Here is a 12,639-nt window from a genome sequence, read left to right on the forward strand (position 1 = left end):
TTAAATGTCTTGATTAAGTACAGCTATAGGCATTTTCTATTTAAGTCTTTAAAGAATCCAATCCTAAAAGATGGTTCATATTTGATAGAACTATCACAAAACCTATAGTATTACTCTATCAATCCTACAAAACGGTTTGAAATGGTCTACACATTGCTCCAGTGCTAGAACTGAGTTTTAAATCATCAGCTGCACGATGCCAGCTCCTGCCATTGTCTTCACGGCAGCAAATTAAATTCTCTTTGTAAGAAGAACTCCATTACTCCTCATTTCCCACTAAAAAAAAAAAAAGACAACAACAACTGAAAAACTTCCCATGCGTCTCCCAATGATAATTCTTTTAGTACTAAAAAGTGGGTCCATTATATTTTGAGGAAAAAAAGGTTCTGATAAAGTTACTATGAAAGCATTTTCTTCTTCTGTTTGCAAAATGACAATAGCAAACAGCATTACCAGATTAGAAAGAGGTATAGATGGTATAATGTCATTATGGTTATCCACATGGGTAAGTAGTAGTAGTAGTAGAATCAAGGTTTTGAAACATTTATCTAGCATTTTTTTTTCCTATTGCTTGCAGTGCTTTAAAAAAAAAAAAATTTTTTTTTTTTTAAATTTCCTTGCAGGTTCATTGCTAACTACTCTACATGGTGCTACTGTTCCTTTCTGTCAGCTATCTTAGTCACTGAAAGTATCAGTCCGTCACCATCAAAGCCATGTTGCATCTGGAAATGAACTGTGGTCTGACTTGCGGATTACTTCAATATTGGTTCATTATCATTACTATTGCTTAATTTTTTTGAAGTTATAATTCCCTTTATGTCTATCACAAGACTGTAAAGCAGATTTAGCTGCACAGTGATTTTGATGCTGATTAATCACTGTCCAGGTCACAGAAGAAAGTCATCAGAGGGGAATTCAGTGTGCAATTTAGCTGGAGGAAATTGGAAAAATAATTATTAATTTTTGATAACAGTAATGCACATTTCTGATTCACCTCTCCAAATCTCTTATCAGGTGTAGATGCTTAATATCTGCAGCACAGAATCATGTTTTTGGCAAAATTTAAAACAGTAAAAAAGAGAAGAAATTACAGCCTTACTTTCATAGAACTTTATGAAGAACTTTTGTGCAGAATCAGAATCAAAGCTTTTAGCAAAAGCTTAGAAAAAACAGGTCAAAGTCAGGGACTACAGATGTTTGAAAGGAATCAGAGTTGTTATGGGAGTTACCACAGTCTCAATAATGGAAAACAATACATGTGCATGTTTTTAAAAAAAGCTATATATATAGCTTTTATATGTATGCATGCACACAGATAATCCCAAACACTACAAAGTCCACAGTCCACAAAAATATCTCTGATCAGGCATTATCCACTGAGCAACTACAAAGAGAAACAACGAGAAAGGCACTGACAAGCTATTACTTCATTCTGCGGCAGACGGGAACAACTTTCAGCAGGCCTACCCCCTAGGCACCACGCTGACGGCGAGCCGCTTGCCTTTTCAGCTGTTTGCAGTATTCTGGCAGAAATCCAGCACAATAAAGAGGCCGTGGCAACTCTGTTAATATGTTCTGTTACAGGGAGATTCTCAAGACGGTTAAGCGTTCATAGCACCTAGTTCAATGCTATGCATTTTAGAGAAACAAATCATGATTCAACTAATTAACGTCTGCTGACGAATCCCCAGAGAGCACTTTGTGGCGCTAGCAATGTAAATCTTTGATAAATTAGGAAGACACGACAACAGGAGTCTTCATTTTAAAAACCTTTCCCATGCTGAACAAGCCACGCTTTTTATTCTATTAAATAGATTAAGTAGTATGTTTCTGCAGGTTTCCCTGTGTCTGAGAAGTCCTCTACCTACTCATTTAACACAGAAAGAAATGGTTTCTTGGATGTCACAAACAGAGAATTTCTAAGTCATTTTGTGAAGCTCTCTGACAGCAGGAATGAGACTCTACCCACATAACACACTTGCTAAAACGGCCAAATCAATAAACAGGGCAAACAAAGCACTCGGAGAACAGAGGAACAATCGCAGGATGGCTATTTCTCTCAGGCTCTAAAAAACTGTTGCCACCTCCAGTACCTAGGTTCATAATGAACAATCAAACGTTAATACTAGCAAATACTCATTTTGTTACTATATGCAGGATAACCGATCAAACTTGGCATTTAGGAAGAAATTTTTGTTAATATAAAAACATGAACCACACAAAAGGTAAACATTGCTTAGTCCTGAGGGAAGCATATACACTGGAGAACTCTTCAGCACAGCCCACAAACACTGATGACTTACAGAGTGCCCAGGAAACCGCCCGGGGAGAAGTCTGGAGTTTGTCATTTTACTCTGCCCCCGGCTGCCCCCGGGGCAGCGCAGCAGCCCTGCCGGGGGAGAGCGCAGACCTTCCCAAGCGTTACCTGCTCTCACAGGGCACCTGGGCCAAGCTGGTAACAGGCTAACTTCCGTAATTGAGGGAAAGCAAGTTCAAAGTACAAAAGCGCTAATCGTAACGTCCCGGTGTTTCACAGGGCTGCGCGGGTGCTGTTCAGCAGGCAAAGCAGAAACTCCTGCTGCAAGCAAGGTCAAGGGGCAGGACAGAGCCCGGGCAGGCAGCCCTGCGAGAGATCACCGACTGCAGCATTAACTAGTGCCAGACTTCCCTTACTGCCGGCTTAATCACTTCAGTGCCTTTCCTACATACTAGTGTAAGAAATTATCCAGGGCAGCGAACCATCACGCACGCCCGAAGGTGAGAAAGTTGCAGTTTTTGATAATCCTGCACATAAAGCTTCATTTGCTATAAATTGTTAAAATAACGTACATCTGTATACATGATCTTCATACCGATATAACCTCATCCACATTAAAAGTTACAGCAGGATACGTAGCATAGAAAAACATCAGTCCTAGGCAGGTAAAGTTTTCTGGGTATAAACACGGCACAGACCAACCTCACAGTTGCCAGAACAACGTGGAACAACGGAACGTAGCTCATCTATCTCCCATGACAGCTTTCACCTCCCTATGAATTTGTGGTCCAATAAAAGACTATATAGCTTTAAAATCTCATTTAAACAAAACACATTGACCCAATGATACATGTGAGGAGCCAAGGGAACACACATATATCCTCCCTCCCTGACAGGCTTCCTAAACACAGCTATTTCTAGACTTACTAACAACTTGGTGCCTCCTCAAAGCTACACATTCTTTTTGTGCAAAAAAAAAAAAAAGGGCAATGGCAGTTCTCTGAGACAGGACTGATGTCCTGAAGAGTTATCACTCAGTCTCAACTAAGAAAGGCTGCTTTTTTCATTATTAGTCTTTCTTTGTAGAAGGAAAGCAGAGACCCAAGGTTGAATAACTGCTGAACATTCCTTTTACTACCATAAAAATGTGCAGATAAATACATTTTTCCTTTTTTATGCTGCATGCAGCAATGGTAACGTGGAAAATCTGTGCAGGATTCATAAGCTGCTATCAGAACAAACCCTGCCAGAGCCAGCAACAAAGCACACTTAGTGGAGATCTGTGTGGATAACACGTTTCAGCTGAAGACTGTGGCAGTGATGCTTTACAGGAAAGGCTGCCTAACTACATACTGGATAAAGTTTTCTAGCCATAACCCCAAAACTATTTAAGTACTTTTGCTCTACTCAACAACTGTACTTAAACACAAATATTCACACATATAATTCTTTATGCAGAGGCTGGGCCACAAAGGAAGAAGAGCCAAAGGCTCCAAGAATTCAACAAAGAATGTTGCTGCTGACATCATTGATAGAGAGTATGTTCAAATAATATAGTGATGGGTTTCAGTACAAAAAAATACTATGGTATGTGGCAGCTTCATGCCATAGTTCTGACTTCTCTTAGCAGCAACGCCAGCTTTCACAGCTCCTGCCCCAACTTCATTCCTTTTCCTACCATGCTCTTTCAGATGTCACCAATTGCTTAGGGAATCACCAATCAGCTCAGGGAATTGACCTGACAGGGATCGAGGAAGGTGAGAGAAAAAGAGCTTCAACTGATTTTGCTCTGGGGGTTATTTTTCAGCTGAATCAGTTCCCTGCTCTGACTGACAGGGGGCAGAACTGAGGCAGTGATGGAGAAGGGGGGAACAACACCCGCCAGGTACCACTTGCACCAAGAATGGACCTTCCATATCAGTGGGCACAAAATAAAGCAGATAGATAGTAAAAAAAATCTGCTGTACTGGTCCTGGAATAAAACAGAGAGGGCTGTTACAATTCTTCTGGAAGACTCTATATTAAGCTCCTTCACCTAGAACATAGTTTAAATTCTTGCACCAGTCAATATTTAATTTCAAACTGAGGTACCTTTATTTGATGCCAAAATTATCTCTTGTGGGATAACGCAAAATACCCAAAGTTACTGGTAGCGGAAGTCACCCCCCACCCACTTTTTAAGAAAAGAAGATACACTGGTAACGTTAAAAAAAAAATCATTAGCAGAAAATTAGATAGGTAAAGAACTATCAGTTCTTAGACTGAGAACCTCAGCTGGCACAGACAGAAGCAAAAAGCATTTGAAGTTCTCCAAAAGTACTTACAGAAGCAAAAGAAACACAGGACACAAAGTCCTAGACAAAGGCCTGGCAGAAGAGTTTTGAAATATAATTTGATTACAAGAGAAAAACTTCCAAGGGGACATATACAGTGAATCTCTCCTCATAGAAGTCCAGGATCCTGAGTTAGATACCAGCTGTGTAGCATTTCCACAGGGAAGATAAACGGACAGTGCAGTTCTTCAGAGTCAAATTTTTCAGAGAGGGGCCCAGAGACAATAAGAGAACCACACACAAAGAATACGGAGAGGACAGAGCTAAGGTGAAGTTTTGAGTACAACACAGAGAGGTAAGATTAAAGAGAATTTTAGTAAATGTTGAGTCCTCTCAAAGAGCACTACTTTATCTGAATAATGAGAGAGTTAGAACAAAATAAGATTTTAATGGCCACTAGTTAAGAATATTGCTTTTGTAAATTCAAAAAAGGAATTGAATTACCTCACAAACACTGTTAATACTCAGTAACCACAATGAAAAACCAATACATACAACCGCGCAGTTGAGATGATATGGCATCTGTAACTGACACTGCTTCGCCCTTCTCTTACTGAAGCTTTTCTGAAGATTCCTTCAGAAACACATGTCACCGCTCACCGTTACCTGGCATTTGCTGTCAGTCCAGTTCAAGAGAAGTAAGAAATCATCAGAATCATCTTTTGGGGGAGGGGAGACAAAAACAAGAGAAAGAAGCAGAGACAATATTACATGTCAGAGACTGCAAAGGCCTTAACAGAAAAACAAGAAGTAACAAAGAAAACAGCTGAGTGCTTGAAGGTGTAGCCTGTGTCTTAGCCTGTCCAGGTGAACTCAACCCTATCACAGGGGAGAGACGGGCAGGACTGTTCAGTTCCTTCCTCCCCTCTAATGCCACAGCAGAACTGCAAACCAAGTTAACGAAGAAAAAAGAAAGAAAAGAAAGTGCTGAAAAACATCCTGATTCACTCCAGAAAACTCATGAACGAAACTCATGAACGAAACTCATGAAAAGAGTAAGTTCTCTCTATCCTTTGAGCAGTTAAGTATTGGAGTTTGTAATGAGAGGACTTTCATCTGTTACTCTCGATTTTGGCAAGTGGAAATCGCGGAAAGTGGAAACTAACAAAGTTAGTTTCTATTAAAACTAATAGCAGCAACAACACCTTTTACGTCTGTGCAATACATGGTGTCACTGAAGATGCTCAAAAGGTCTCTTCAGAAGTGGCCTTTCACAACACCTCCAAGCAGAGGCAGTGGCCAAGGTAAGGATGCTAGCACAGACACTGTGACATCTAACACAAAAAGTATATTTAATTTCACACATGATTAACCAAGTCAAAGACAAGAGAACTGTAAACACAAACAGTTCTCTTTACCAACTACTAGATCACATTCCTTCAGAGAGGCATCTGAAATTGAGAAGGCAATGGGAAATCTGAATGCAATTTTAAATAGGACACAAGAACAAAACACTGAAAAAAAATTATCTACACTTCTCTTTGTTCCACTAAATGTTATATTAAATGTTATATTGTTATATTGTTATATTGTTGTTATATTGTTATATTGTTATATTGTTATATTAAATCTATGACTGTTCCCAGAAAATGTTTTAAAAGTGGAAAAAAAATCCATCCTACTGGCAACCTCTGCACATCACTATCAACAGTTAGTATCTTGGGCTCGGTAAGGTTTCTGCAAGGACCACTCAGAAAAGCATTTCCCTGCTTTGGTCACAACTGTTACTGTGGGCTCAGAGCTAACAGACAGGGAAGTTCTGCGACCAAAGTTAGGGATATCAATGGGAGTAATTCAGAAAAAGTGTGAAAAACACTTTCAAAAAACAGTCAAACACATAGTGTGATCATTCTCCAGTTACTGAAGTGCTAGAACTCACTGCCTGAATATCTCACTATGCTACATCTGGCCACAGCTGGCCAACAATTTAGTCTGCTTAGATAGCATGAAAATACAGCATGAAAGTGATGGATGAAGATCTGTGAGTTCTGGATATTCTTTTAACTAGATTTTAAAAGATTACTTTGAATCTACACGCTTATTGTATTTTCTACAAAGCTAGGTATTTTCTTCAAGGGCGCTTTTTCCATCAGGCAATTGCTAGGTATTTACTAAACTAATTATTATATATTATATATAAATTTCTAAACTCTTTTTTAAAAGCGTTCTCTGAATTCTATTCACTCAAGAAAAGTAACTGAGAAAAGTACAACTCTGTTCAGAGTTGTTATTCCTGACTATTACCGCCATATACCTAATTCTGTCTCAAATAAGCAAGCGAGCTTATAAAAGAACAGTCACTCGGCTAGGAATCCAAGTATCAGCTGTAAACTCCTTTAAAGTTATCGTTAACCAAAACTGCCACTCATTTGCAAAGAAAGAGAGTGCAGGTCAATACAGCGAGTTCTTTCAGCTGCCAAAATAACTAAACAAATAATTCCTAGATATTACACCAAGGAGTTCAGCAATGAGCACTGATATTAGAACATCAAGAAGAATCTGAAGAAACACAAGGATAAATCCCACCGTGCCAAGGACTCAATAGGATGTGTTCTGTGAGCACCTAAAATTTACGGGGGAAAAAAAAAGTATGCTGGAATTCACTGCTCTGCAACACGTCCTGGACACCCTGTAATCTCCAGATAGTCAGGAAAGGCCCCATAGGCAGCAAAAGCAGAGCATGCAGCAAGGCTGCATGAAAGGCAATAACCACAAATGGTAAATTCAGAAGTGCCCTGCAACATACTGAAAAAACAAGCATGACATACGGTCCCAGTGATTACCAGCACCTTCTATGGTTCCACACAATGTACCAGCTTCTGACCACAGCCGCAACTAAGTTGCGCCTCACATCCTTCTTCTTCCACAGTATTTGGGAGGATTTTTCTCCCTCTTGTTCCTGTTTGTCTGTTCGCCATATCACAGAATCACAGAACGGTTGAGGTTGGAAGGGACCGTTACTCAACCTTACTGATGAGGAAGCAAGTTCTCCACTTCAGAACTTCCAGTATGAACAACTTTCAAACAAAGAGCATAAATATTCTTCCCCATGACACTCCTCAGTGTTCACTTATCCAGCTGAGGAAAAATGCTCAGGTGGGTTACTCTCTCAGGTCATTACTAAACCTTCTTCAAAAATTGCGCAGAACTGCAGGAACTGTGGTAAGAAGTAGAAAGCGGAGTAAGACCACCGATACATTTCACACCAACACTAATAGGAGCAGAGGATATTAGTGACTGCTAGTATTGCTGTCTTACCTGAAAATCAAATTGGTGATCTATAATTTATGAATAATTCTCTTTCATTATTGTTTACCTGAATCACCCAGGGTCTAGTAACACTACTTTAAGTTTATTACTATACATGGGTTTTTTGCAATGTTCCAAAGAACCTGAGCAACCAAACTGTCTGCATTCTCCAAAAGTGATGCTTAATGCCTAGCTAACTGACTCAGTACACAATCTCCCTAAATGAGGAAAGAATAGGAAGTATTTTCTTGGGGAAAAAAAAGAAGGTGCACCAAGATAAAAACATATGCAGCATAAGGCATTGAAAAGAGGTGAAAGATTAAGCTAATTTAAAAAAAAAAAAAGTGCTATGAAAAAGCAAATCTGGTTCCTATTGGATATTCATGCACATGAAATTAAACTGAAGATTCTCAGATAAGATTTAAACTACCTCAAAAACCCACAGAGCCTTCACTATTGAAATCACTATACAATATATAGTTCGAATAGCCTGAACTTCTCAAAGCGTTTTTTTGTTCTTGCCTTTTTCTGTTAATGATAGCCTTTTGATGTTCCATAAGCTTCTTGCCTTTTGCTGGTCTAAGGGAAGAGAGAGAAGCAAAATACTAAAGCTTTCCATCGTCCTATAAATTTGGTGATCAGGCCTGTCAGACCTAATTGTTCTCCAAGACACTTAGCTAATTTCCCTGTGACTCCTCTTTCCCAGTTCAGCTTCCTGGGAAACTGACCTCTTCTACACCACATATTGAGATTTGAGAGGGGTTTTTTGACCAGTAAGATTGATTATACAGTATTCTCAGCCTTTACAAGCTTTTATGTCTGAATACGCTGGCCTACTGCATACCCACCAGCTTACCTCTCAATATAACAGCTCTCACTGAATCTGGATGCAAACTGTGCAATTTTGTGCTCTGTCATTTACAAATTCTCATATTACATACACAGGCAAATACACAGCCTAAGACTTAAGCTTTTAGAAGCCATGTTACAAGATGTCCTCACAAGCACGGCCGTACATACTGTATGCTGCACGAACTATTCAGATCAACTCCTCTTTGTTAGAGGCATTCCAATGAGCTCCCAAAAGCAGAGACAGACTTTGCTGTCTGTATTCTGCTTCTAACAAAGGCAGCTTTGTTCCATCAGAAACGGCCTTGCCATTTATTAGAAGCCTATCTTGGTGTTTCTGGAGAGCTTCCACTAAACATGTTCTAAGTCAAAGTTCCTAGATACAGGGTCTAAGCAATTTTGACTAAAGATTGTTTTTATCAGCACATGTTCTTTAGCTCACTAAACTTTTGTCTGGGTGACCAAAATGACTGATAACTACAACCATACACTCCTACTCGTACTTATTATTTTATGTTTTTAAGAAAAGGAAAGGCCGCTTAAAATACAACACGTACTGGGACAGAGACACAATTTTATGGTATTCTTGAAACAAAAAGGTGTTTTTGGCTACTACCTTGGAAGATTGTGAAAATGGGAAGTGATAGTTTGAACATATCAAGAAAAAGAGACTTTTATTTTAAAAACACTTTCATTATTTGCACAAGTGAGGTTGCAGAAAACCAGCACACAGTTTGTCATAGTTTAACAAGATTGCATAACTCAGGAAATAAAATATGCTTTAAGTCTGAATGGGAGTTATGAATTCTCTTTTTACTCTGAGTTATAAAAAACAAGTTCTCAAGCCATTAGACTTCCCAGACAAGAAAGAATAAGATTATAATTTTAGGCTGGTGCGGTATTTTCCGGTCTTTTTTTTTCCCCTCCCACTTCCTTTCAAGACTATTAATCAAAGGAGTTTCAAAAATTCTCCTAAAAATGTTGCTTTTTTTCCCCCTCTCCCTGTCTCTGCTTTAAATAGTGCAAGTGAGACTTTTAGAGTGGATTTAATAGTTTGGAAGGCTCATTCACTGAAAACACAGGAAAATCCAAATAAACACTATTTGCCTAGCTATACGAATATGTTTAACTGTGTCTTATAAAAACAGTCCAAAGAAGCAGCAAATTGTCCAGGCTACCTAAAGCTCTGCTTTCTATTAAATTATCTAAAAAAGGTGCCAATTACCCGCTAATACATGAGCGTTTCTGTAATATCAACATTTGTCCAGCAAAAAGTGGGCTCAGGATACCTTATTTTCATGCACACAATCATATTTGACATAAACAGACGCCTTTAAAAAGTACCATTCCTTGAAAACAAGGAAAACCTGCACTCTCTGACAACCTGCACTCTCTGACAACGCTGCTGCTGTACAACTCTCATTCCTGCGGTGGCTGTGGATTCAGAAAATACCCAGCTTCTGGCAAACAACCTCCATTATAAGAAAAAGAGAAACAAAAACAAAAAGGGGGGTGGGGAAAGTGTAGATTTTACGGAATCAGTCCAAACGTACAGCTATTATATAGCTTCTAGATTACTTTTGTACTTGACACAATTTATTAGACTCCTTCACATGTACACTTCATGAAATAAAATCCTATCATTGCATAAGCTTCAGAAGACATAAAATCAAACCGCTGCACAACAGATGTAAAATTCCATAGACTGCGTGGGGCTTCAGGGAGCCAAGAAAAGACCTAACCATGATTGGGAATGCAAAGCTTGACAAGTTCCACAAAGATAAATGCAGGTTTAACTCTAAAGAATTCACAATATAATAATTTCTACAAAAATGAAACAGGACAAAAGAAAAGGAAACAAAAGAAAGCTGAAAAGGTGGGAAGGACTGACTCCAGAAATATTTCTAGTCTGACAGATTCCCTGTCCAATCATTAGCCTGATTTCTGAAATAAGGTTAACGATTGGCTTTACAGAGGAACAGCGATACATTTAGAAGTTACATGATGTTAAGGTGAAGAAGATCAATGAGTATCTTATAACTAGGCTATGCACATCCTTTAGCCACAGCGTTTGATTTCACGCTAGAAAATAAGGAGTAAAGAAAGAAGTATAGACCTTTTTGGTTGTTAGTTACGTAGGTCACAGCAATTTACCTACTGGTACTGCTATTTAATAATGCCTACAAGTCAATAATTATTAGCAATAATAAAACAGGCTTTTCAGCATTCATGTTATGTAAGACGTGCAAACATTTCCTTTTCATGTAGACACTATCTGTAGCGTATCCGTTTCTCTCATTAACAACTATGTACTAAAAAAACCTTACCCCTCCCCTCCCCCCCCAAAAAAGGGCACAGCAGATCTGAGAAGTCATGTTTCCTCTTAGAAGAACTGCAAGTCTCTGCCATCAGGTGCTATGGCATGCACAGCACTGTTCATGGACAGTAAAATGCCTATGCTGTTTACATAAAAGATACCACAGTCACGCAGTATGCTGCACATTGAGTACTAAGTACAAAGTAAACAATGATTCAACTGATTAAGGAAAACACTGGCAAGAGTCAGTCCTTAAGGGCACATGTGAAACTCTTGCTCAATTTTTAGCAGTTTAATACAGGCAAAGTGGGTTTAATTTGATAGACTGTGAAGACGAGGTAGGACTGTTTAATATATCAACATCTAGCTTAAGAATTATTTAAAGTATGCTTATTTCTACTAAAATATACTATATTCTTTCCTTCTCGACCAATTTTCAGAGAAATTAATGCCATACCTATCCTATTAAAAGTAAGCTCAAACACTGCCCTATTTTCTTCTGCATATGAAGTGATGAACCGTACATATCTATACAATTCCTGAAAAAAACAGCTAATTAACTGTGAAGAGCAGCAGCAGTCCTGGAACACGTCCCTCAAGGCAAGCCTCAGGGCACTCACTATCTTTGAGAAGCAGAGCTGCAATATGCTTGGAGATCCTAACGTAAGGTGAGTCTGCCAAACTCATGTTATTTGTATCATGTTCATGGTTATCTGTATTTTCCATCTTCACACTAGTGTGGCAGTTTTGGAAGAAATGGTTACAACTCCAAAATTACCTGAGATTCAAATAAGAAACTACTTTTAAGTTCAAATGGTTAGGAAAATACACACTGGACATCTCTAGTCCAGCCTACCTGTAAGGCCTCTCTGCCAAATCAATACAGCCACAAAAGGAAACAATTGTTCTATTTGAAGCATAGAGAATACACTGGCAAAAAAAGCCAAAAGATTTTTCCCCAAAACGAACAAGATGCCTCTCAAAATGAGTAAATAAGGCACAGTGTAAGTCTCCAAATACTAATAAGTGCCCCAAGTACCACAGGTAGCACTGATCAAAGCTCTACTATCCAAGGAGTTGCCCATCAGGTATCCAGAGAGAATATAATCTGAAGAAACAAGGGCTTGCTCATTCATATCACAAAGAGAATCTACGGTTAGTAAAGAAAAAAAAAAACCAAAGTTTCATAAATTAAGCTGACAAAAAAAAAAATCACTTTCTCAGGGCCTGAATAATGAACTAAATCCTATGTTCAATCCTCAGGAATGCATAAACCATCCAGCAAAGATATGCTGCATCACTTTCTTGCTCATGGATCCAAACAAATTACAGACAGCCTGGAGTAGTTTCAGTGATCGGTCCGAACATTACTGAAGTTTAAATTTGTTCTGAGGAGCCACTATTCCAGTTTGGGGGCAGCTCAGAAAAACTTTAGATCTCCGACTTTCTTGAGCAAAGCCAGCTTTGGAGGCTCAATGCATGGCCATCTCCAGTTTTCTATCGCATTTCTCTGCAGAAGTTTCTAACTTTGCAGAGCTGACAGAAAAAGCTTGTGCCCCTACTTCAGTTCTCTACCCACTGCATCAGCAAATTGCTGCTCCCATCACATGGCAACATAGGAGAAAAACAACAAC

General features: G+C 38.9%; 1 protein-coding gene across 4 annotated transcripts in view; it reads right to left on the reverse strand.

Annotated features, from left to right (window-relative positions):
• The window catches only part of ARHGEF26 (Rho guanine nucleotide exchange factor 26), a 90,140-nt gene that overhangs the window by 35,808 nt on the left and 41,693 nt on the right, over positions 1–12,639 (reverse strand). The window lies entirely within an intron of this gene.

The sequence above is a fragment of the Struthio camelus genome, chromosome 9 (genome assembly GCF_040807025.1).
Source record: "Struthio camelus isolate bStrCam1 chromosome 9, bStrCam1.hap1, whole genome shotgun sequence".
In the NCBI taxonomy this organism is placed as follows: domain Eukaryota; kingdom Metazoa; phylum Chordata; class Aves; order Struthioniformes; family Struthionidae; genus Struthio; species Struthio camelus.